The following is a 22,054-nucleotide window of genomic DNA, read 5'->3' as shown; positions in this document are numbered from 1 at the left end:
TGGTTTTCAACTCTATGTTGCTGATGTTATGACTACTGGACTTGGTTCACAGATTGATACAGGATTTGGCAAGATTGTTTTGGATCCGGTCCATTGGGTTCAGTTTCCATCGAAGTACCTCATTCCACACCGGTGGAAGTTATTATGAAAGGGCATTCGAATATGTACTCATTTTGTGATGTCTGCTTTTATACAGAGCAATTGGTCTCTGTTTGTTGTTTGTCACTACAGGTTTTGCTATACCTAGGCGTACAGAGATGCCCTCCAGAATCATCAGTTTCCCATTGGCAGGAGATAGGCATTTTGTCACCAGAAGATGCGTGCCAGAGTTTCTCCATTTGGAGGTAAATTCTAGTGTTCCAACCTTTGGAACCTGTAGAGGTCGGCCGATTGAATGGCTTTCCGTAGCATGTTTCTGATATTTATTTTCAGATTGATATTGCTCCACTCTACGCGTTACCCTTGTTCCCCCCAGTTCTCATTAGCATCCTCTGTGTTTTCTTTTCATTTATAGGCCCCGACGTTTTGACATTGTGGGTGCCAGAAACAACCCAGTCTACAAGGTGTTGAAGAGATTTACGGATTTTATAAATAATCCCCTGAAGAATGTTCTCCCTAGATTGGGCTTGATGAACAGAAACATGCTGGGATTTATATTTTAACTACACATTGAGATTGTTGTTTTTTGTTATGTGATATCTTTTGTGTCTTGTGGATTTGTATGATTGGTTTGTGATATTGTTTTAGATTTAGTTTCCAATATCAGAAGTGACACTGTGTTGTGTTAGGGTTGTTCATATGTTTTAGATATTTGGAATTAAATTGAATAAATATTCAAGTCGGTCAAGTGGCACAGCGAGTAGAGCGCCCGCTTTGACACCCGTGCAGAGCCTGTTAACGCAGGTTCAAATCCCGGCGGGGCCAAACTCAGCCTTTCATCCTTCCGAGGTCGATCAATGAGCACCACACACCGTGGGTAATAATAAGCAGCGCTCAGATACCTGAGGGTTTGTAGCGCTATATAAAAGCCTAATTATTATTATTATATTGTTTTTGTAAGGTAATTAATGCAGGCAGTCCATTTTTTCAGGACATGAAGTGCCGGGAGATCATACAGATGTGCTAATTCGGGGTGGGAAGGTGTTAGTTGAGCGAGTGGAGACAGGAATCATCTTACTCCTTACTTTATGATACAAATCTATTCCCCTGTTGGTGGAGTGAGATGAAAAATTCAGAAAGGGATGTTTTTGTTTACCTATTTGAACATAATGAGGAAAGAGATCAGCCACCAGCTTGCTGTTTAGCAAAGTGCATGACACACAGGGAGTTGGTGCCGGACGAGTGTAAAGATCTGGAGGGAGAGTATTTAGTGAGAAAAAAGTTGTAGATAGTGTGGTCCAAGACACCAGACAGCTTTATGGTTGATGCAGATGGATATGAATTTGATCCTTGCAACAACCGGGAGACAGTGGAGAGTTTTTAGGGCTGGAGAGAGCCAGTACCTGGGCTTGAGGCCAAGGGTAAGTCTATAAGTCTCCCAGCCCTGTTCTGGATTAGCTGGAGGGGTTGAGGCAGAGATCATTCGAAGTACAACAGGACTGGATGGCACTTAGGCAGTCAGAAATGATGGAGGAAGTAAGGAGAGGGTTGGATGGAAATTTGAAGAAGAATTATGTGTCATCAACACTGGAAGTTAGGGGAGAAGGTGGAAATGAGGTGTGCAACAGAGCAAGATATGTCTTAAAGAGCCAGGGAGAAAGGTTGAAGCCCTGGGGGACACTGAAAGTGGAGATTGAGATGGGGGAGGAGAAAGGGCCCAGAATAACCTGGGAAGGACGGTAATTGAGGAAGGAGGAAAGCCAGTCGAGTGTCCAATCCGAGATACCTAGGGTATTATGGAGCCATTTTATGAGGATAGAGTGGTTGAACATATCAAATGCAGAGGAGAGATTGAGTAGAATGAGAATAGCTGGAGATTTGGAATCAAGAAATGTGAGCAGTTCCTCATGGGTGTTTAGAAGAGCAGTTTCCATGCCTGTGAATGCTCGGAATCCAGATTGATGGTCATGGAGGCAACCAACAAGTTCAGTGTTCAGGGTCAGTTGGGGGAAGACCAGTTTATCCAAGAGTTTCCCTAGGAAGGGGGTGATAGATATGGGACGGTAGTTGGCTAGACAAGACGGGTCTGCCAAATGTTTATTCAGAAAGGGTGCTTGATGGAGAAGGGGAAAGATCCAGTGGCAAAAGAGTGGTTGCAGAAATCAGCAAGTGCAGGGGCAAGCGAGACAATAATTTCCTTAATGGTTTTGGAGGAGCAGAGGTAAACCTGTTTGGAGGAGACCTGCATAGAGCAGACAACTCTGGTGACCTCATCAGGTGTGAAAGGAGAGAAGGAGAGAGAAAGGCAGAGTGAGGATGGGAGGCCATAGGAGGCATGGGGTGGGTCAAGGGGAGGAGAAAGGGTTGCAAGGGTGCTCAGGATGTCCTGGGTTTTTGCAGTGTGTTGCCAGTGCGTTGCAGAGGACTTGGGAGGGAAGAGGTGAGGAGGAGACTATGGAAGGGTTAGCTAGTTCCCTGCATATTTTAAAGAGTTAAACTGTGTTGTTGGATGCACCAGCGATGCAAGGCCTGGATGTGGGCCTTTTATTAGCGTGGGTAGAGAGTCTGTATTGCCTTTGGAGCAGGTGACAGGCCAGTTTGTCAGAGGGTCTTCCACTTCCATTCCGCAGCTCTGCACCTGAGCTTCAGGGTTGCAAGTTCGGAGTCATACCAGGTGTTACGCTTGGAGGCATGTTTCAGGTGAATCCTCATGAATGGGGCAAGAATGTCAAGGTAATTAGTAATGGCAAGATGGAGGTTGCTGAGAGCAGAGTCAGAGGCGGAGTCTGTAGTGGGGAGAGAGGAAGAACGAAGGTAGATGAAAAGGCAGCATCTGACTCTCGTTTCATCGGATTGATGTTCCTAAACAAAGTTGGCAGGGCTGGGGAGGTGTGGTTAGAGGGCTGAGAGGACCCAGGTGAGAGGAGAGTAAAGAGTGGTCTGACCAGGAGAGAAGTGTGGACAGTAAGCAGGAGAGTGAATGATCAGTGTGGATGAAGGCATTACAAGTGTGTCCAGCTGAGTGGGTAGGACCAGAAGGGAGAATGAAGAGGAAGAGCGAGGTGCAGAGGTCACGGACGACAGTAGATGCCATGATTGAGGAGTCAGGGTCGATGTTGAAATCACCCATGAGAAGGAGTTTAGAGGTGGTTGTGAGGAGGGAGGAGGAGAAATCAGCCCATTCTGAAAGGAATAGGGTGGTAGAGCCGGGTGGCCTGTAGATAGTGTCAATGGTCAGAGAGGAGGTGGGAGGGATGACCAGCTTGCAATCTAGTCTCTCGAAGGAAGAGTAAGGATGGGTGGTTATGAGGGGGAAGGGACCCAATCAGGGACGATCAGAACAACCCCACCACCAACGCAGTTAGGGCAGGGCTTGGAGATAACCTTATAGCCGTCAGGGAGAAGAGAGAAGGGAGTCAAAAGCAGTGACTGAGCTGGCATTGAACCAAGTCTTGGTAAGAGCAAGGATATCGAGATCAATGTATTCAATGAAGAGGCAGATATTGGCAGAGAGTGTAGCTAGATGCAAGAGGTCGCCACCTTTGAAGGTTTTCCGAGGAGAGGTACAGGGGCGTGGTACACCAGTCAAAGTGGGGGCAGAGAGAGTGGAAGAAGGAGTAGGAGGTTTGGGAAGGAAGTTAATGAGGGACGGAAGGCTTCAGTAAAAGAGGAGGAGGCTGAGTTGAGGACACTGAACCAAGATAGTGGCAGTAGCAATGAGATGAGGAGTCCATAGATCTGGAGAGGGGACAGAAAAGAGAATATCAGTAAAGATCTGTCTGGAGGGTGCGCTGACTTAGGTGTCTGCGATAGGTAGGCCAGTGGGTCAGGATGTCTTTTTTAAGCTTTTTTCTTCCAGACTTCATGAGAGAGGGAGGATAAGTGATAGTGTAGCAGTTAGAGAAGATAGGGGAGAAGGTGAGTGTCTTAGGGGCGGAGGATGATAGTTGGAAGAAAGAGGAGGGGCTGCACAGCACAGTCTCAGCACAAACTCACCAGGTGGCCTAGTTTTCAAGGAAAACAAGAGAACATATGCACTGGGAATACTTTAGTACTGCAGATGGGTGCAGAGATGTTAAGAAAAATACACACCATGCTTTGAATATTCAAAAAGAGACTCAAAATGCACTGCAAAAAGGGGTGCAGAAAAGTTAAAAAAACACACACCAGGCTTTGGAAATGCAAAAAAGAGACATTAAATGCAATGCAAAATGGGGTGCAGATGTTAAGAACACACACCAGGCTTCGAATTGGAAAAAAGAGACCCAAAAAGGTGATGAAAGAAGGAATAAGTGATATTAAGTAGGCAAGGAAGTCAGAATGGTGTAGGCACATCTTGTTTCATCAGTTGCTAGGGTTAGTGGAAAGGCAATGGCAATGTCCAGCCATCACTCACTGGTTTTCTGCAGTTTGCATAGAGTTGCAGAGGCACAAGCTTGTGGTGTAACAGCTGCAGTTTAACATTGAAGTCTCCACATATCATCACATAAGATTTATCAATGTATTTTCCCAATAAAAAATCAACTGTAGCCACAGTATTACTATGATAGTGATTGCCTGGAGCGTCTTAGACATTAAGAATGAGTATGGATGTAAGACAGATGGAAGAAGTACACCTTGCGGTCTTCACTTATGACCCTTATTTGCTTGAGAATTTATAATTTGTCTTCTGTCTATTTCAAGGTTGTTAACCATCCAGGTTTCCTAGAGTGCCTCAAGAGTAAAGTTTTTGATATTTTCTAGAAGTCCATCCTCAGCCCTGTAGTCAGCCCATTCCCTGGTAATCCATGAGCCTAAAGAAAGATGTTGATTAGAGTATCTTTATAGAGCGTGGAGGCAGCACTCTTGACAGTCAGTGTCACTGTGTAAGATCTTCTTGTGATTCAGTTACCTGATCATAACTGCTCAGCACTAGGCAATGTCCCTGATTCTCGTTTGTAATCCTAATAGATGGCACACGAGCTGTATTCACAGAATTAAAAGCTCAAGTAGCAGTGATGTGCGTATATGATCTGCCCACAAAGGCTCATAATGAAAGTGGTCCAGTAACAGAGATCAACTTGTTTTTGATGGCTACATTTGTAGTCAAGAGAGCTTCAACAATACAGCATGAGTAGCCTCTTTTGTATAATTCCACATCATATGACATGAAAAATTTGAATGTACCATGTTGAAATTAACATTCGAAGTAATGTGCAATTCGCCTTTCAATTGATCCACTATTAAGATGTCTCCTGTTCTAATGACTCATAGGGGAATAATACACTGAAGTAATTGGAGTATTACAGCTCAAATAATGGATGGGTGTGACCTTGAGAAGAAGAGATATTCGGGCGCATTAGGAGGTAGGCGACCACGGAACGAACAGTGCCGGTAAGGGGAATGGGGATGTACCGGGTCCAGGTCCCGAGAATGGGGATTACTGGGCCCGCCAAAGTCAGCATGGCCCGGTAATTCCCTATTCCTGGAACCCGGCACCGGGTACCCGGTATGGGGGTAGCCATGCCACTAAAAGCGACATGGCTACCTCCATACTCGTAATGAGGCCCATTGTATTTGCATCACCTTGTGTGAGTTGCAGACCTTACGTTATGAGTCTATGTGACAACGATTCATGAGGGCCGATGATGCTTGACAGGATTTAGAAGTCCATGTTCTAGCAGTAAGCGGTGCCTCGCGTAGCTCCTTTAATGGTTGCTCTAAAGGTAATTGGTGCAAAGAAAATTCCAAATCATCTAACTGTTGTAGGTCTTCTTACTCTGCCTTGGTTTACAGTTCTTGTTTACACCAGTGTTTTCTTACTTGGTAGAGATAACTTGTGTTAAAACAGAATTTTTCCAGCTGATTAATTACATAGGTGCGTATGCCATTATGACCGCCATCACAAAAAAGAGTGTGTGGGTGAGGGAGGGACTGGGTGGTGCATTTTAATAGTGGACATATTACCAGATTTCTTTTTTTTGGTTTTTTGTGGATGTCTAATGAATCTGGCATTAGTCTGGTGTTCTTGTTTCAGGGCTCGGCCATAAACTCCTTCTTCATAGCTGATCAGTTTGGTTGTAGCTGAGCCGGATTATCGCAACTGAAGGTTTAGTGTTTTTATTAATAGGTTTCGTTTTTTTCCCTTTAATATTCCCTTTGTAATCAATTGACTTATTTTCTGCTTTTCTTACTTACCCACTCATTTACGAGTTATAGTTAATAGTAGGAATTAACAAGAGTCTGAGCAGGTGGTGAGTTTGCTAAGACCTCTATAACTCCAGAGTCAGAAGGTAAGACCACTATGTGCTTAGAAGAGAGTGTTGTGTCCATAGCATCATCCCTGGTGTCGACCTGTGTAGGGTTAATCATTTCAATGAAAGACGTATCTATATTGCATGCTACCTTGGTAATGGGCCTGGGTATAGTTATATTCAAGATGACAGTGTTTAACAAATTGGTATGGATATCCTGTTTTCTCTGTAGGTCTTCACAAGTGGCAATTAAGGTAGCTATTAGGCTTTCAAGGGATTGACACTAGCTGATGGAAGAGGTGATATCTTGCTCAGTGGCACTGGCCCTTACGTGGTAAGCTTGAGTGTCATCATCCTCCACAGCCAAGGTAGCCTCTAAATTGAAGAAGGAGGTTAGAGGTTAATGAGTTGTCAGACCACTATGGCAGGGGCATCTCTATGGGGTCAATGATTTCTTTGAGGAGATTTTGTTGCACAGTACAATACCCGGCTTGCAGTGCGAATGTGTTTGTATTCGTTTCTGGTGGAGATGAAGACTCAAGAGCGAGAACAGCATTGGTGTCTTTGGTTGTTATGGGCACACCCGTGGGCATCAAGCATGGGGCTGGCATTTCCAGGGAAATGGAGTACAGTAGAGATCTAGTTAGTTTACTGTCTAAACAAGTGAGTGCGGTGTTGAGATATTATTTGAATGGGAAAAGAGCTTCATCGTTTCTAGGTGGAAGAACCTTGTGATTTTTGCATTTCATGGAGCCTCTTTCGGGGATGTAATTGCACTGGTGATGTAAATGGCCAACCTATTTAAAATCTGAAAGGAGCTGGCCAATCCTGCTGCAGTCTCTACCTCTCCTGTTACCTCCCAGGCCCTTTGCACGTCCTTGGCTTCACATTTCATCTCTAAAACCCAGGACATCCTGTCCGCCCTCTCTTCCTCTCCTCCTTCTTTCTCTACCTACATCACGTTCTGAAACACTTGTGTACGAGAGCGATACAAATAAAATATCACATCATATCACATCATATCATACCTTTTCCTCTGCTTCTGGCCTTCCTTTCCTTTGTTCACCACTGACGAGGTTTCTAGACAAGTCTGATCTATGAAAGTCTTGACAAAACAGGTTCTTCCCTGTTCATCCAAAACCATCAAGGATCCCATTGGCACTCTCACTCCAGCCTTGGCTGACTTCTGCAACCACTCTTTCACCACTGGAACCTTACCTTCCCCCCTATAGCACTCCCTTGTGCACCCTCTTCTTAAGAAACAATCAGCCGACCCCTCCTGTCCAGCTAACTATCACCTGATTTCCATTACTCCTTTTCTGGGCAAACTCTTTGAAAAGATGGCCATCTTCCAGCTTAATCTTGACACTGAACCTGTTGGGTTTCTCCATGACCACCAGTCTGGCTTCAGAGCAGCCAGAAGCAGAAAACTGCTCTCCCGAACATCCGTGAAGACCTGCTCTCAAACCTTGACACTAACTATCCTTCTGTCCTCATCCTCCTTGATCAATCTTCTGCTTTTGATACTGTCTACCATGCCATCCTGCTCAACCGGCTCCATGATAACCTCGGTATCACTGGTCTGGCCTGGCTGACCTCCTTTCTCCCTGACAGACCCTGCCAGGTCCAACTTGGGTCCTTCATCTCCTCTATCCCTCTCTCTACCTGTGGTGTTTCCTCAGGGATCTAATCTTTCTCCTTGGCTGTTCAACCAATACCTGGCACCTCTCACCCACTGCATAGCTGCTCTCTGCTCCAATATTCAGTGCTATGCAGATGACACTCAGCTCGCTTTCAGGCTCCCCTCAGTTGCCTCTTCTCCCTCACTCATCCCAGATTGTCTCTCCGCAATCCAGGAGTGGTGTGCCACCAGAGATCTCTGCCTTAAAGCCAGTAAGACAGAGATCCTCCTCATCGGCTCACCAGCACCTTCCTTTCTTCTCATTCTCTGGCCATCCACTCTGTGCCCTCTTCCTGCTCCTACCTGTGAGGCTAAGAACCTCAGGGTCATCTTCGACTCTACACTCTCCTTCTCTCCTCACATCTCTGACATTGCTAAGAAGTCCAAATACCAGCTTCACCTCCTCAGAGGTATTCTTCCCTTCCTCACTTTCCCCCAGAAACTCATTGTCTCCAGAGCTCTGGTTTTCTCTAGGCTGGACTACTGCAACAGCCTCTTTCTAAATCTACCTGCCTCTACTCTCCGCCCTCAGAACAGGACTGCAAGACTTGTCCTTGGCCTCAAGCCCAGGGATCGTATCTCTCCAGCACTGAAATCTCTTCATTTTCTCCCAGTGGATGCAAGGATTAAATTCAAAACCCTCTGCATTGTCCACAAGGCCTTCTGGGGCCTGGGACTCCAATACCTCCAACTCAAGCTCTTTGCTCCTCCACCTCCAACTCCTTAAGGGTCAGTCGCTTCTCCAAGCAACGAGTTGGGGGCAAATCTCTTTCTGCAGCTGGTACCTCCCTCTGGAACAGCCTCCCTGCCTCTCTGAAACTTGAGCAGAACCATCTCCGGTTCTGGAAGCACCTCAAGACATTCCTCTTTGCTTCAACCTTCTCTCTTCCTCTCCCATGCTGATCTTCTGAACCCTCTGAATTCCGTCCCAGGTCCCTGCCTGTCCAGCTGCAAACCTGCACTGCCTCTTGGCACCCCCTGCACTTGTGGTCTGTATCTGTAACCCTGCAGTCCCCTCTCCTGCACTTATTAGTCACTTGTTGGCTGCACTTCTAGCACTCGCACTGACCACCCATTGGCTGCACTACTTGTTGTTTCCTGTTTCCTTGTGCTGCACTTATCCATCCTTCCATCCCCTCTGCCCCCGGCACTTCTCTACATCCCGCTCCCCTGCTCTTGCACAATCAGAATGTCATAGGCCTAGTAAGATCATTGTTTTTGTCCTCCCTCTGTTTCGCCTCCCTCGCCTTGTCACACCTTGAAACACTTGTGTATAGGTGCATTACAAATGCCATATCATATATCATATCATAACCTGATAACTTTCAAAGGACAGCCCCGAGGATGGTTAAGGAGATATTTACAATTAGAACCAGATTGTAGTTTATCATCTATTACCAATGTTTGTTTGTACACATTGTTTGGCTCCACAGCAATGTGATGGTTTGTTGGATGCGCAGAGAGAGAATCTGCCAACATTTCCTCCTACCTGCCTGATGGCGTGACAGCACTGCACTTTGCGTGCTTTGCGCACAGCACACTGCTTTAGTGCTGGTACAAAGCTTTTATGGTGTTACAAGGGGGCAGTTCATAGGGCCTGGGGTCCTGCAGTCACCGCCAGGAAACAGTGAAGGTTTCTGGTTTACGTGATCCAGAGACAAAGCAAGAACACCTGAAAATAAAGTGCCACTTCAGCGCTGGTATAATGTTTTTATGTTGTTACAATAGGGCAGTTCAAAGGGCCTGGGAGCCCAACAGTCACCACCAGAAAACAGCAAAGCTTTCTGCTCCACGTGGTCTGGGGACAAAGCAGGAACATCATAAAAGATTTTAAAAAGAAAAATAATGACCATTAAGCACCAAGAAATGAAAACAATACTTTGCAAATTCCAGATCACCATGCTGAAGACTATTTAAAAAAAAAATGGCATTGGCAAAACCAATAGGCATGATTTGTTTTAAGTTTGCGTGTGTATCTGTGTGGCTATTTGCAGAGTGTCTCGCCTACATGGATGTGTTGGTGGATAGGGTGGATGTGTAGTCAGGATGCATGTTTGTCTTTCAACGTGTGTGTATATTCGTCTATGATTTTAATATGTGTGGTTGTATTCGTGGATCTATTTAGGGTTTAAAAATATTTTAACCAATACATTGATATTTTTGGTATTTTTAACTGTTTTCTCCCAAACTCACTCACTCCATATAATAGAAACAGTCAAAATGTCCACGCATGCAAACCGCTTAACCTTTTAAGTCCAGACCAAAGGTTTCTGTTTGGAGAAACCAATACACTAATGGAGAGTATCATTTTTTAGTAGGTGATGAAGGTTTGCTTGGAAGGTAGTCTCGTGAGGTCTACAGAAGGCTTTGGGCTTGTTAGGAGGTTGAAAATATGTCCAGGCAGGGTAGAATTTACCAAATGAGTTGAAAGGTGTTATCTTGGGTGTAGCTCCTATGCTTCCATTCATCCAAACATTCTTTCCATGCTGCCCTCACTCAGGTTGCCCCCGCAGTAGTAGGAGATAGTGAGTAGTAGCAGGGCCATTGTTTATTGGAGTAGGAAAAGAAAGAGCAACGTGGAAAGTATTTAACAGAGGACCATATAAAGAATATGTGTAATTGGAAATGATAGAAAACAAAAACAGTTCTTTGGTATCATTGTTGTAAAAACAGAACATTTTCTTACAGGTCATGTTTTAAACAAACTATTTTTAATTAGTAATAATTAGTGCCAGTAATGATCTGGCCCAGAGGTGAGGGTGAATTATGCTAAGATTGTGTGCCTGGCGTCATCAGCACATTTGTTAGTTGGACCTGTGTAAAGTCTACCTGGTGTAGGGAGTAAATGTCACTGAATCAGGGTGAATGTCAGTAGCTGTATAGCCCTGTAACTACAAGATGCTGCTCAGCGGTATTAATTGTATCAACTGCATAAGGATGAAAGGCAGTGACAGACCTGCCAGAACTCGAACTAGTTTGCCTGTTTGTGGATTTACATTCATTGCAGGCAAATTCTAAGACGCAAAGCCTTTATTTTGAAAGGACATAACACCCTACAACACTGATGCATTTTAAATAATAGCCTAATATCTTGGGGCCTTGATGGAGATCTTCATTATCAAAAGGAAGCAATGAAACTATGTAGAATCAAATAAAAGGATTTACATCAAATGTTACCAACATCAGCCTAGTCATGGATTCCCTTTCTGCATCTTCCCAACTCCGCCACTCTCATCTGGAGAAGTCCTCTGGCATTTCCCATGCACAGCAACTGAAGTCGTGAAGGAGCAAACACCACACCACAACCCTCAGTCACTGGTACCCTGATCTAAAGGAAGACAGAACAACAAATTCGGGAGCAAATAGTAAAAACAAGCAAAGAACAAAAAGTGCAGAGGGTGCACTTATTTATCCACGTCAGCTTGAGAAATGCACAGGTCACTTTATTTTCAAAGCTGTGCGTTTTAGCGGGGCTGAGCAGAAACACGCCTGATGTGCTAGCCAGCCTCCTTGCATGCATTAGTGTCAGGAGCGTGCTCTCGACACTAATGTATGACAGGCTGCTAGCACTCACGTGGGCCAAAGGCCCATCACAGTGAAATGCACAGCACAAAAGATCTTGTTTGAGTGCTAGAAGTTCAAGTGGGCCAGTAGCTATTGATTGTACTGCTGTTCGACTTAGAACATGTCCGAGCCATGGCCAGGTGTGACCCTGTCATGTATCGCATCCCACTCCCCCGTGCCTGTTTAAAAAAGGTACAGTGGAATATGTGTTTATGTTCTGCACATTTTAAAGTGCATTCTGTTTGTGCAAGATGTGCGTTAATATGCACAGAGTAGCCCCCCCCCGATTTGTGCAATTGTGCAATCCCTTATATTTTTTTCAGCGATGGCATCACTTATCTTTCACATGTTTTGTAGAATTTTGTTTGAAGTTATCATTCACTGGTGCTTTCCTGACTGTTACTTTTCTTATATATTATTCAATTTCTAAAACTAAGATGGACACTCCCAAAAAGTCCCTTTCCTCGGGTGTCTGGTTTTGGTATTTCTTTATGGTGTCAAAATTCCCCCTGCTTCATTGTGTCCCCTTCTGTTTCTGTTTAATTTAGTGACCCCTACAGCACTGCAATGTTTGATGTGCATATTCTCTTTTTTTGTGCCCACGTGATGACATTTGCTAACTAGTACACAGTATCAATTGCGCCAAAAACATTTTCAGAATCTGTCGGAAGGAGCGGATTTTGAAAACTTGACCCATCTTGTCAACTAAGGCACTGAATCCATGTGTGTTAGGCTTTAACTCTTCAGTCCTCCCCACATCCCAGAAACGGTATTCTTTCTTATTCCATCTAACTTAGAGTTTGGCTGTTCTTAAGATGCCCGCTTTTAATCTGCAGGCAAGGAGGCATTTTTTAGTTTTTTTTGTTTTTATAGATTCTTATGTTGTGCCGACTAAATAAGTGTAAATAATGGGGTTACAGTGAACCCACAAATTGTCTAAGGTAGGCGGCTTGCATCAGTAGAATGTGATTATAAAATGGGTGAGACAGTTCATAGTCAAGAATCAGAAAGGCCAGCAATGAGCATTATTGTTTTAATTTTTTTAATGAAAGGGTAACTGAAGGCCCACAACAATGAGAATAGGTAGTGAGATGAAATATACATTATTCAGCAAAACAGGAAAATATCTGAAATAAGAATATAACTTGCCCACTGTCCCCTTTCTACGTTTTGTTCTCGTTTTCTTCGGGCAGACGACCATGCTGAAAATCAATGTCATTAAATACCCGACTAAAAGCAATCTATACATTGAAAAGATACTCTCTACACTGGATCAGAAATATAATGGTAATTCGCCATCGACTGTTACCATTTATGGAAAATAACATTGTCGGCAACACTGTTCATAGTATGGATTCCCAAAATTCTTCGCATTGGTGTGGCTGTAAGTCAACATTGCTCAGAAACCAGGTAGCAGAAGAAATACACTGCCAGTACCACATGTGAATTATAGACCCATAACCATGGTCCCTATCCTTTTAAAAATTCTTGACAAGGCAGCTTATCTGCGAATCCAGAAATTAATCGAAGTTAACAACCTGCTCGGCCTCCGGCAGTCGGGATTCCGTCCAGTACATGGAACCGAAACGGCACTGCTGGACTTAAAAAAACAAATGGACGATTTCCGAGATGCAGGCAAACCTGCTCTCCTTCTCCTACTTAATTTTTCAGCAGAATTTGAACTGGTGGACCATAATACCCTTTGTCATCATCTCTCTGCCGCTGCCAACCTCTCTCCTAAAGCCATTGCCTGGATCACCTTGTTTCTTCAAGAAAGGGTTATGAAAGTCTTTTTCTGACTCTGCCTGTGCCTATCCAAGCAACATAAATTGTGGTGTCCCTCAGGGATCCTGCAGCTCACTCACCCTGCACAACCTGTTTACAAGACCATTGTCCCACATTCTGGACGCCTTGGACATCACATATACAAATTATGCTGATGACACACAGGTCCTCATTCCCCTGACTGGTGATTATGAGGCTGACATGGCTACCCTCAAGTTCATATACTCCACCATCCAAACCTGAATGGCAGAAAACTGGTTGTGCCTTAACAGTGAAAAAAAAAAAACTTCTGCTTATTGGATCTCCAGTCACCCTCAGGAAACTGGACAAACAATACAGTTCTGTCATAATTGACAACATTCCCATCCAACTATCGGAAGTTGTCAAGACCTTGGGGGTCTTCCTGGATTCTGACCTATCCATGAACAGGCAGGTTAAAGCCATTGCATCTACCTCAGTTTACCATACCAAATTGATAAACACAGCCAGACCGTTCCTATCCAAACCGAATTGTCTCACTATCGCTAGAGTAATTATTGGGTCTAGGTTAGACTACTGCAATGCCCTTTTTGCAGGAACGTCCCTAAAAACATATCCAAATTCCAGATTGTCCAGAATAATGTCCTTAGGGTGGCCACAGGCATCTCCAAAAGGGAGCACATATCGGAACCCAGAAAGCAGGTGCATTGGCTCCCCATTAAAGAGAGGATAGCCTTGAAAACCCTTGCCCTGACGCATAAATGCTTCCATAACCGGGCCCCACTTTACCATGCACAAAGAATAGTTAAGCAGTCCTCCTCAGGACCCATTAGATCTGTGTATACCAGCATGATCTCCACTCCCAAGACCCAGAAAGTCTGGGCAGGAGGTTCTAGCTTCCCGGTCGTGGCAGCAAATCAATGGAACTCCATACCATCCTACGTTAGGAATATTGAATCACATCTTGCATTCAGGAAAGCAATAACAACTTTGCTGTTTGTGTAGATAGCTTCGGGTGCTACTACCCGTGCTCAATGCGCTATTGCTATAACTGTGTGACAAACCTCAATGTAACCCTATCTGTTAGCATTCATTTTCTGTGACTTTGCTCATACATTGCATCCCAAGCTCACTGTAACCATGAGCTAAGGAACCGAGTGTAACTAACCCTGCTGTACTCCAAGCTTACTGTAACCATGAGCTAAGTACCCTATTGTAACTAAGACAAGTAACCCTGCTGTAACTAAGTCATATTCATGCAACAGCGCCTCAATGCCCGTGGACTGCTAGTGCTCTATACAAATATAAATAAATAAATAAATGTGTGTATGTAGTCTTAATATCCTTAAATACTGCGCCGCTAAGACATCTAGATGAGCACTTAGTCTTTCCCGAAAAATTTATGTTTTTTGCCTGCAGCATTGGGATATGTGTTCTGACAGTGGTTCTAGTGCCAGCAGGAACATCAACAGTGATGGGGGCAGTCCTGACTGGTAGCTGGATGGATCTTGATCAGGTCTAAAATCAAGCCTTCACAATTAACTTTGGCTAGCAGATTGTAGCATAGTGGTTTGATTTTCTGAATACACTGAGTGCCCAGTCCAAATCGGGACATAGTTCTGAATCCTATGCCACCCTATCAAAGGCCTGTTCAGCATCCAGTGACAGCGTCATTTTGGAGTCGCTTCCACAAACCTTGAAGAAGTTATGCCATTTTACCCCTAGCATTTATAAATGGCATGGATCCCACCCTTTGTGTGGTATCAGTGGGGGGGTGGCGAATCTCAGTAGCATGGCAATGATTATTCTGAAGTGTGTAATAGTGTGATTACCCTGTCATTTATGCATGTTGATAGTTTGCATATTAATAAAATATGTGCTCAAATGATTCTTTCCCGCAGGGATCTCTTAGATTTTAAATTAAGGTTTTAAATCAAGGATATCAGCTCATCCATATAACCGTATAAGCCTTCCACTCTTTATAAACAACTCCCATTATGAATTCCATCATTCTCCAACATGCTGTCCCAACACTTAAGTATAGGATCTCTACATCATCAAATCTATTTAGCTTCATGGTGCTAGAATACATTAAATTGAAGGAGGACACCATCTCCTTCAATGCTTGGTCCATTTAAGCCTCTTGCACCTAGGCACGAGAACATTTAACGAAAATGGTTGTAGTGCCCTGGCCACTATACATACTTAGTATAGGGCCGGGAGGATAGCTGAGGGGCAACGCGCTTGCTTTAGAAGCAAAACGATGCAGAGCAACACAGGTTTGATCCCTGAGTCTGGGTTTAGAAACCTCTGGTTATTAAGTGTGTTATAAATAACCCATTACATTACATATCTCTTACATTGTATTCATCAATAATATCATGTTGCCCTGTTTCATGGATTATTTGCGCCAAAAAAAACAGGGTTTGTGCGCCATTCTGCCCGCAAATCCCTGTTTAACTAATGGGGATTTGCAGACAGAATGGCGCACAAATCCCGTTTTTTTTGGGCGCAAATAATCCATGAATCAGGCCCTATGTCTTTCATATGTTTTGCAGAGAGGAAGATATTAGCCACTAGGGCTTTCCTGACTGTCATTATTAATACAATGTGTTTAATTTCGGAACCTGAGATAGGTTCTCCATTTCCTTGGGAGTTTGAATTTGGGGTTTCGCAGTGTCGTCAAAACATTTCCCCTTTATTATTCCCACCTCTGCTTCCGAATAATTTAGTGACCCACATAGTACTGCATACCTTTTATATATTTTTTGCATTTTTTCCTATTGCCCTTGCTACAGTGCACCTTCCTTCCCACCCAGCAGCACTTCTCTGCCACACTTCCAGATTAGTTTCTTCCAGAAATACAATGTTGGGCCATTTGGCTTTGAGATATGAGGATTCACTTTCTTATGCTTCATGTTTATAATTACCCTTACCTATTTGTATTTTGGATGTTGTGATTTTGTGATTCCTGGTCAATTCTCTCGTGTCTGACTATTTTGTTCATATTTGAAGATGCCCTGCCTTAATACATGTCAGAATAAACTCTTGAAATTAGTAGAACTTCATCAGTTAACCAGATGCCTTTCACTGTCCATGGCCATACTTTAATATTGTGCTGGGTTCTCTGGAGGTAGTGCTGTAGTGTATTGGCCTGGTTACTCCCTATCACTTCTTCACCTTCTTCCCACCCCTCATCCTTCCTCTTTTTTCTTTCCGCAGTTGCTTTGCTCAAAGATGTTGAATTGAACATCGGAGTCCCTATTAAAATCTCATTCTCTAACCTTTAGATTGGTTGTGTGGACATCTTAGTCAATTATATTTTATCAAATGACATGGCCTGATTTTGAGATCTCTTCAGACTCTATCTATACTTCTCTTTTAGTGGGGATTGGGATTTCCCACTAGTTGGTTTCCTAAGTGTGATGAATCAGAGGTGATTCCCCCAGAAAACCTGGCATGGGGCCATTCTCATGTGGCCAGGGAAAGGCAGATGATTTCTGATCCAGACCCTGGAGGTGGTGTTCTGTGGAAGGATCACATAAGGGGAGCAGGCTAGGAGGAATGGGAACTCCCCTTGTTCAACTTCCCCCAAGACTCCAACCTTCTAATGGGCTATTGTAAAATAGAAGAAGTTAGAAAAGCATATTTTTGCATTATGGACTCCAAGTCCCATAATCCCCAAAGCACTGACGCGAAGTAGAGGGCTGAAGAGGAACACAATTGCAAAGTGCAGCTTGTAACTGAAAATTACCTACATCTGAGGAAGACTGGGAAGCTTAAAAGACTCCCTCAGGTGCAGGCCATTTGAAAGAAGAAGGCGCAGATCAGTAGTCATAGGTGTAGGAGTTATGACCACTGTTGAGTGTTGAGCTGTAGCTGGTCCTGAGAGGGCCTTCACCTCCATAAACCTTAATTGTAGAAGTCGCATAGTGGGAAGCATCGGGGAAGGAAGCGTGCCCCCTGGAGACCTGAAGTACAGCGGCTGTGCAGCAGGAAGCGAACATTTGAAAAGCTTTCCCCACAACAATGCTGTCTCCAGTGGCAGGCGAGTACTAGCGAGCTTTTGGAGCAGAGAAAGCTGGAAAGACCACAGAAGACTCGAAGTAGCAGGTTGCGGGACCACGAGAAGGAGCTGAGGCAGAGGAAAAAGGAGGGAAACAGACACGCACGCTAGACCCGATGAGTAGACTAAGCTATTGTGACACCGGAGCACTCTGTAATGCACGCTTGCTCAGGCTAGATACTTTTACACCAGGAAAAAAACGCATAGAGGGAAATAAAAGAAGGAAAGCAATTTTGAATGCCAAACTGACAGAAATCAGATACATCCTTATTTTGTAAGACGAACTGACTTTGAAAGCAGCAAGTGGAATGATAAGTGCTTGATTATCAAATCAAATCATATACACAATTTACATGCTGTATAAGTGCCTTACAAATGTACAATAAATACATAAATAAATAAATCAAACCTTCCCCTCTTCTGCCACTCCTCCTTATATCTTCCTTCTGGCTCCTCCGCCACCTCTGAGGGTTGTACCACACTGCTGTACCCCACCTCGGAAGACCATCAAAAGTGGTAACCTGCTGCTCTTAGCTACCTTCAAATCCTGCTCTGCCGTCAAACACTCCTATGACATCTGCCACCTCCTTGAGTTTTTGGAAAGATTACCATGTATTGGTAATTTTCCCTCCATTTGTGAACCCCCAACTTTTAGCTTTTGTCTGATCATCCTAGCCTGACTTTTTCCAGTGGAGCCCAGCCTTCTGCTGTACTCTGCTGAGCTTTTGCTCATCTTGTTAAGGGGAAACTCGCAACCTCTTCAGACTGTCAGTACTGGGAGACTTTGTTTCCCTTAGCCTTTCACTTTGTTGCCATTTCTTGACAACATGTTATCAGTGCACAATGTACCTCAAAGTACAGTGCATTGGAGTCTCTTTTTAATTTTTTATCTTTTCAACGGTCCATACTATGTTCACCGCGTTTGGCCCAGGACTCTGTCCAGTGCCTAAAATGGCCATGCCACAAGGTCCTTTGTTCTGTCCTTTGGCCATGTTGTCCCTTTGCCTTCTCCAAGTCGAGCAGATCTGGGAAATTCCTTATTTGGTCATGCAGACCCCTGTGCAAACCAAAGCTTTGCCGGGCTTCTGTATGCCTTGTGTGTGTGCACCCAGGATGTGGGCTGGAGCTGTCTACTTCCAATACACATCCTGGATGCCAGGATGTCTGGTGTGCTGGGATGACTGGGACCACCATGGTCCGTGATTGGTCCACGTCTGTAATGGTTGAATGTAAGCAGATCACCTATTGGTTTCTCTTTGTTTTGGCGTGAAGGAGATTCTGAATAAGAGAAGGCACTCTAAACCTATTCCAGGTTGATCTTTTGAGTTCACACCGAACTTAGTAAAGCAGCCAAGTATCCTGAACCGAAGAAGCGGATCCGTGGAACCGCTGGTGACCCGCTGGAAGGTTTGACACCCTGACCCCACTATTGTCTCATTGGAGCCCCTGTTTCTCATCGATCACAGAAGGCCTGCAAGGGTGCTTCCACCTATTGGAGTAGTGGGTCTAACTACTCTCGGCACCTCCTGCTTAACCTGCAAACAAGCCTCTCTGGAAGCATTCCAAGACTGCCCAGTGAACTGACCTGCTCGTACAGGACTTTTGCCTTGAAACCATCACCGTCTTGAGTTTCAAATTCAGACTTTGGGAACTGTAAGCTCTTGGTAAAAGGCACTCTCCCGCCGGGTTTTGTATACCTAGCATTCCTAGGTCTGGAATGAGGAGAGTCCGCCTGAACTCGATCCTACATGGTAACCGTGGTGCCCCCACTGCGGTGACAAGATTCATGGGTGCCTTGCTGCTGTGCCCCCCTGTGCCATAAGATGAGCTGCAGTGGAACTGGCCCAATCCCTTCCCCAGAAGTGGAGAAAGCACCACTATCCCACCACGGACTGAGATCCCGGAACATAGCCCCTGAAAGCCAGAGAGATGTGCAACTGATGGACTTGAAACTGCGAGCAAATTGGACTTGACTGGTGAATTTTGGTCCAGAGTGCATTGCGAGTCAGTGAGTACTTGCAACACTTACCGGTGGACCCTGGCGCATCCATAGACTTTTATGCACAAGTGTACCCCTAGGGCCACTCTCCTTGGTTAGGGTAGCCTGTGCTACCATCCTATTCCAGATTCCTGTAAATCACTCTGCCCTCTTGTGGAGACCCTCCTTGAATAGTGCAACTGTATTCTTCATCACCTCACCCACCTTTCTGAGACACTACATCCCCTTGAATAGACCCATTTTGTACTTAACCTCAGGATCGAGTGCACCCTCTGTGACTCTTTTTCTGTCTCTCATCTTCCCCCCGGTCTGACACACTCTACTGGACGGACCTTGGATGCTCTCATCTTCCTCAGACGTCCCTATCTCCAACTCTCTAATTACTCCTCTCTCCTGGTTTCATCACACTCTCCTGTCTTCCCATCTGGCCCTCGGACCCCCGGCTAAGCCTCCACCCCACTGCCAGCCTCCTTCACCTTCATTCGACCGATGAAGCGAATGTCAGTTGCCGCTTTTGCCGCCACCTTCACTCCCCCTCCCATTTCTGCTGCTGACTCTCACCCTGACTCAGCCCTCACTAACCTTCAACTCTCCATTTCCAACACACTGGACATCCTTGACCCTGCCACGAGGATCCTCATGAAACCTGCCTCCAAATTGCAACTCCTGGGAATGACTCTGACCTGGCCACTCTAAAACGCAAGTGCAGAGTTGCTGAAGAGAAGTGGCAGGCTTAGAGCACATCCTCTGATAAACTGGCCTGCCGCCTGCTCCAAAAGCAATACAGGCTCTCTATCTGTTAAAAGAAGAGGGCCTATATCCAAGCCTGCATCTCCGCGGTCACTAACAACTCAGCTGAACTTTTCAAAATCTGCAAGGATGCAAGGAACTCGCCAACCCACTGCATTCTTCATTTCCCCCTGCCCTCCCTGGCCTTCTGTACTTCTCTGGCTTCTCACTTCATTTCCTAAACTCAGGACATCCTCTTCTTGCTCTCATCTACTCCAAACCATTCTCCCTCACCTCTCAGGCTTATTTTGGCCTCCCTCTCCCCTCCCCTCCTTCTCCCCTCTTTCTCTCCCATAACACCTGACGAGTTTTCTAAACAAGTCCTCTCTATGAAAGTCTCATTCAAACAGGTGCTCCCTTGCTCCTCCAGAACTATCAAGGACAACAATGTCTCCCTTGCTCAAGCCTTGGCTAATTTCTGAAATCACTCCTTTGCCACTGGATCCTTCCCCTCATTCCTCAAGCACTTCCTTGTGCACTCTCTCCTAAAAAAGTATTCTGCTGACCCTTCCTGTCTGGCTAACTACCACCATATCTTCATTACCCCCTTCCTGGGCAAACTCTTGGAGAAGCTGGGCATCTCCCAGCTTCTCCACCACACTGAATCGGTTGGTTGCCTCCACGACCACCGGTTTGGCTTTAGAGTGGTCAGATGCATGGAAACTGCTCTCTTGAATACCTGTGATAACTTGCTCACTAATCCTGATTCCTCCTCTCCTTCTGTTCTCATCCTTCTTGGCGTTTCCTCTGCCTTCGATATGGTCAATCATGCCACCCTGATACAACGGCTCTGTGACACCCTTGGCATCATGGACCAGGACCTGGATCGGTCCACCTCCCTCTTCTTGGTCCAACCCTCTCTGGTGCAACCGAGCCATTTACCTTCCTCCATCTCACTCTCCACCCATGGTGTCCCTCAGGGTTCTATCCTCTTGCACTAGCAGATCAATATCTACCTGGCCCTTCTAGCCCACTTGATCTCCACCTTCTCTCCTAACTTGCAGTGTTTTGCAGATGACAAGCAGCTCTCCTTCAAGCTACCCTCCTCTGCCTCCTCCTCATCTCTCATTCCTGACTGCCTATCCGCTATTCAGGCTTGGTGCACTTCTAATGATCTCTGCCTTAATGCCAGTAAGACAGAGATCCTTCTAATCGGGACCCCTGCTCCTGCTTTCCCTCCCACACCTTGGAAACCCTCCATGGGTCCCCTCCCTTCACCCTCCTGTGAAGCAAAAAACCTTGATGTCATATTTGACTCTTCTCGCTCTTTCTCTGCTCATATTACAAAACTTGCCAAGAAGGCCAAGTTTCAGTTGCACCTCCTCAGAGGCATTTTCTCTTTCCTCACCTTCCCTCAGAAACTCAATGTCTCCAGAGCTCTGGTTCTTTCCAGGCTGGACTACTGCAACAGTTTCTTCCTCTGCCTAACTCCTCCCTTCGCCCCCTTCAACTTAATCCAGAATAGGACTGTGAAACTTATCCTTGGCTTCAAACCAAGGGACTGCATCTCTCAAGCCCTTGAATCTCTTTGCTGGCTCCCGGTTGCTGCGAGGATCAATTTCAAGACCCTCTGCATCATCCAGAAGGCTTTCTTGAGGTTTATAGTGATTGCATTGAATGGCAAAGCATTGAATGCCTTAGCATCTAAAAAAAGCAACGAAAAAATAGCATTGAATGTATTTTATTTCTTTTCTTTTAATGGGGGGGTCCCCGCAAGACCTGTTTTTTTACCCCTTAAAACCCATTACAATTCAAATAAAACCTTTACCTTTGAAAAAAATGCATACAATGTTTTTTTTTTTCAGTGCATTTTGTCTTACTAAATACCTCCCTGATTGAGCTCTTCGACCTGCTAGCCC

At 45.0% G+C, this 22,054-nt stretch overlaps 1 long non-coding RNA gene across 1 annotated transcript in view; it reads left to right on the top strand.

Moving 5' to 3' along the window:
* The window catches only part of LOC138503665 (uncharacterized), a 752,726-nt gene that overhangs the window by 377,973 nt on the left and 352,699 nt on the right, over positions 1–22,054 (top strand). The window lies entirely within an intron of this gene.

The sequence above is a fragment of the Ambystoma mexicanum genome, chromosome 11 (assembly GCF_040938575.1).
Source record: "Ambystoma mexicanum isolate Mex_15411 chromosome 11, UKY_AmexF1_1, whole genome shotgun sequence".
Classification (NCBI taxonomy): domain Eukaryota; kingdom Metazoa; phylum Chordata; class Amphibia; order Caudata; family Ambystomatidae; genus Ambystoma; species Ambystoma mexicanum.
Note: the sequence above shows the minus strand (reverse complement) of the source record. Positions and strands in the feature narration are given on the sequence as shown.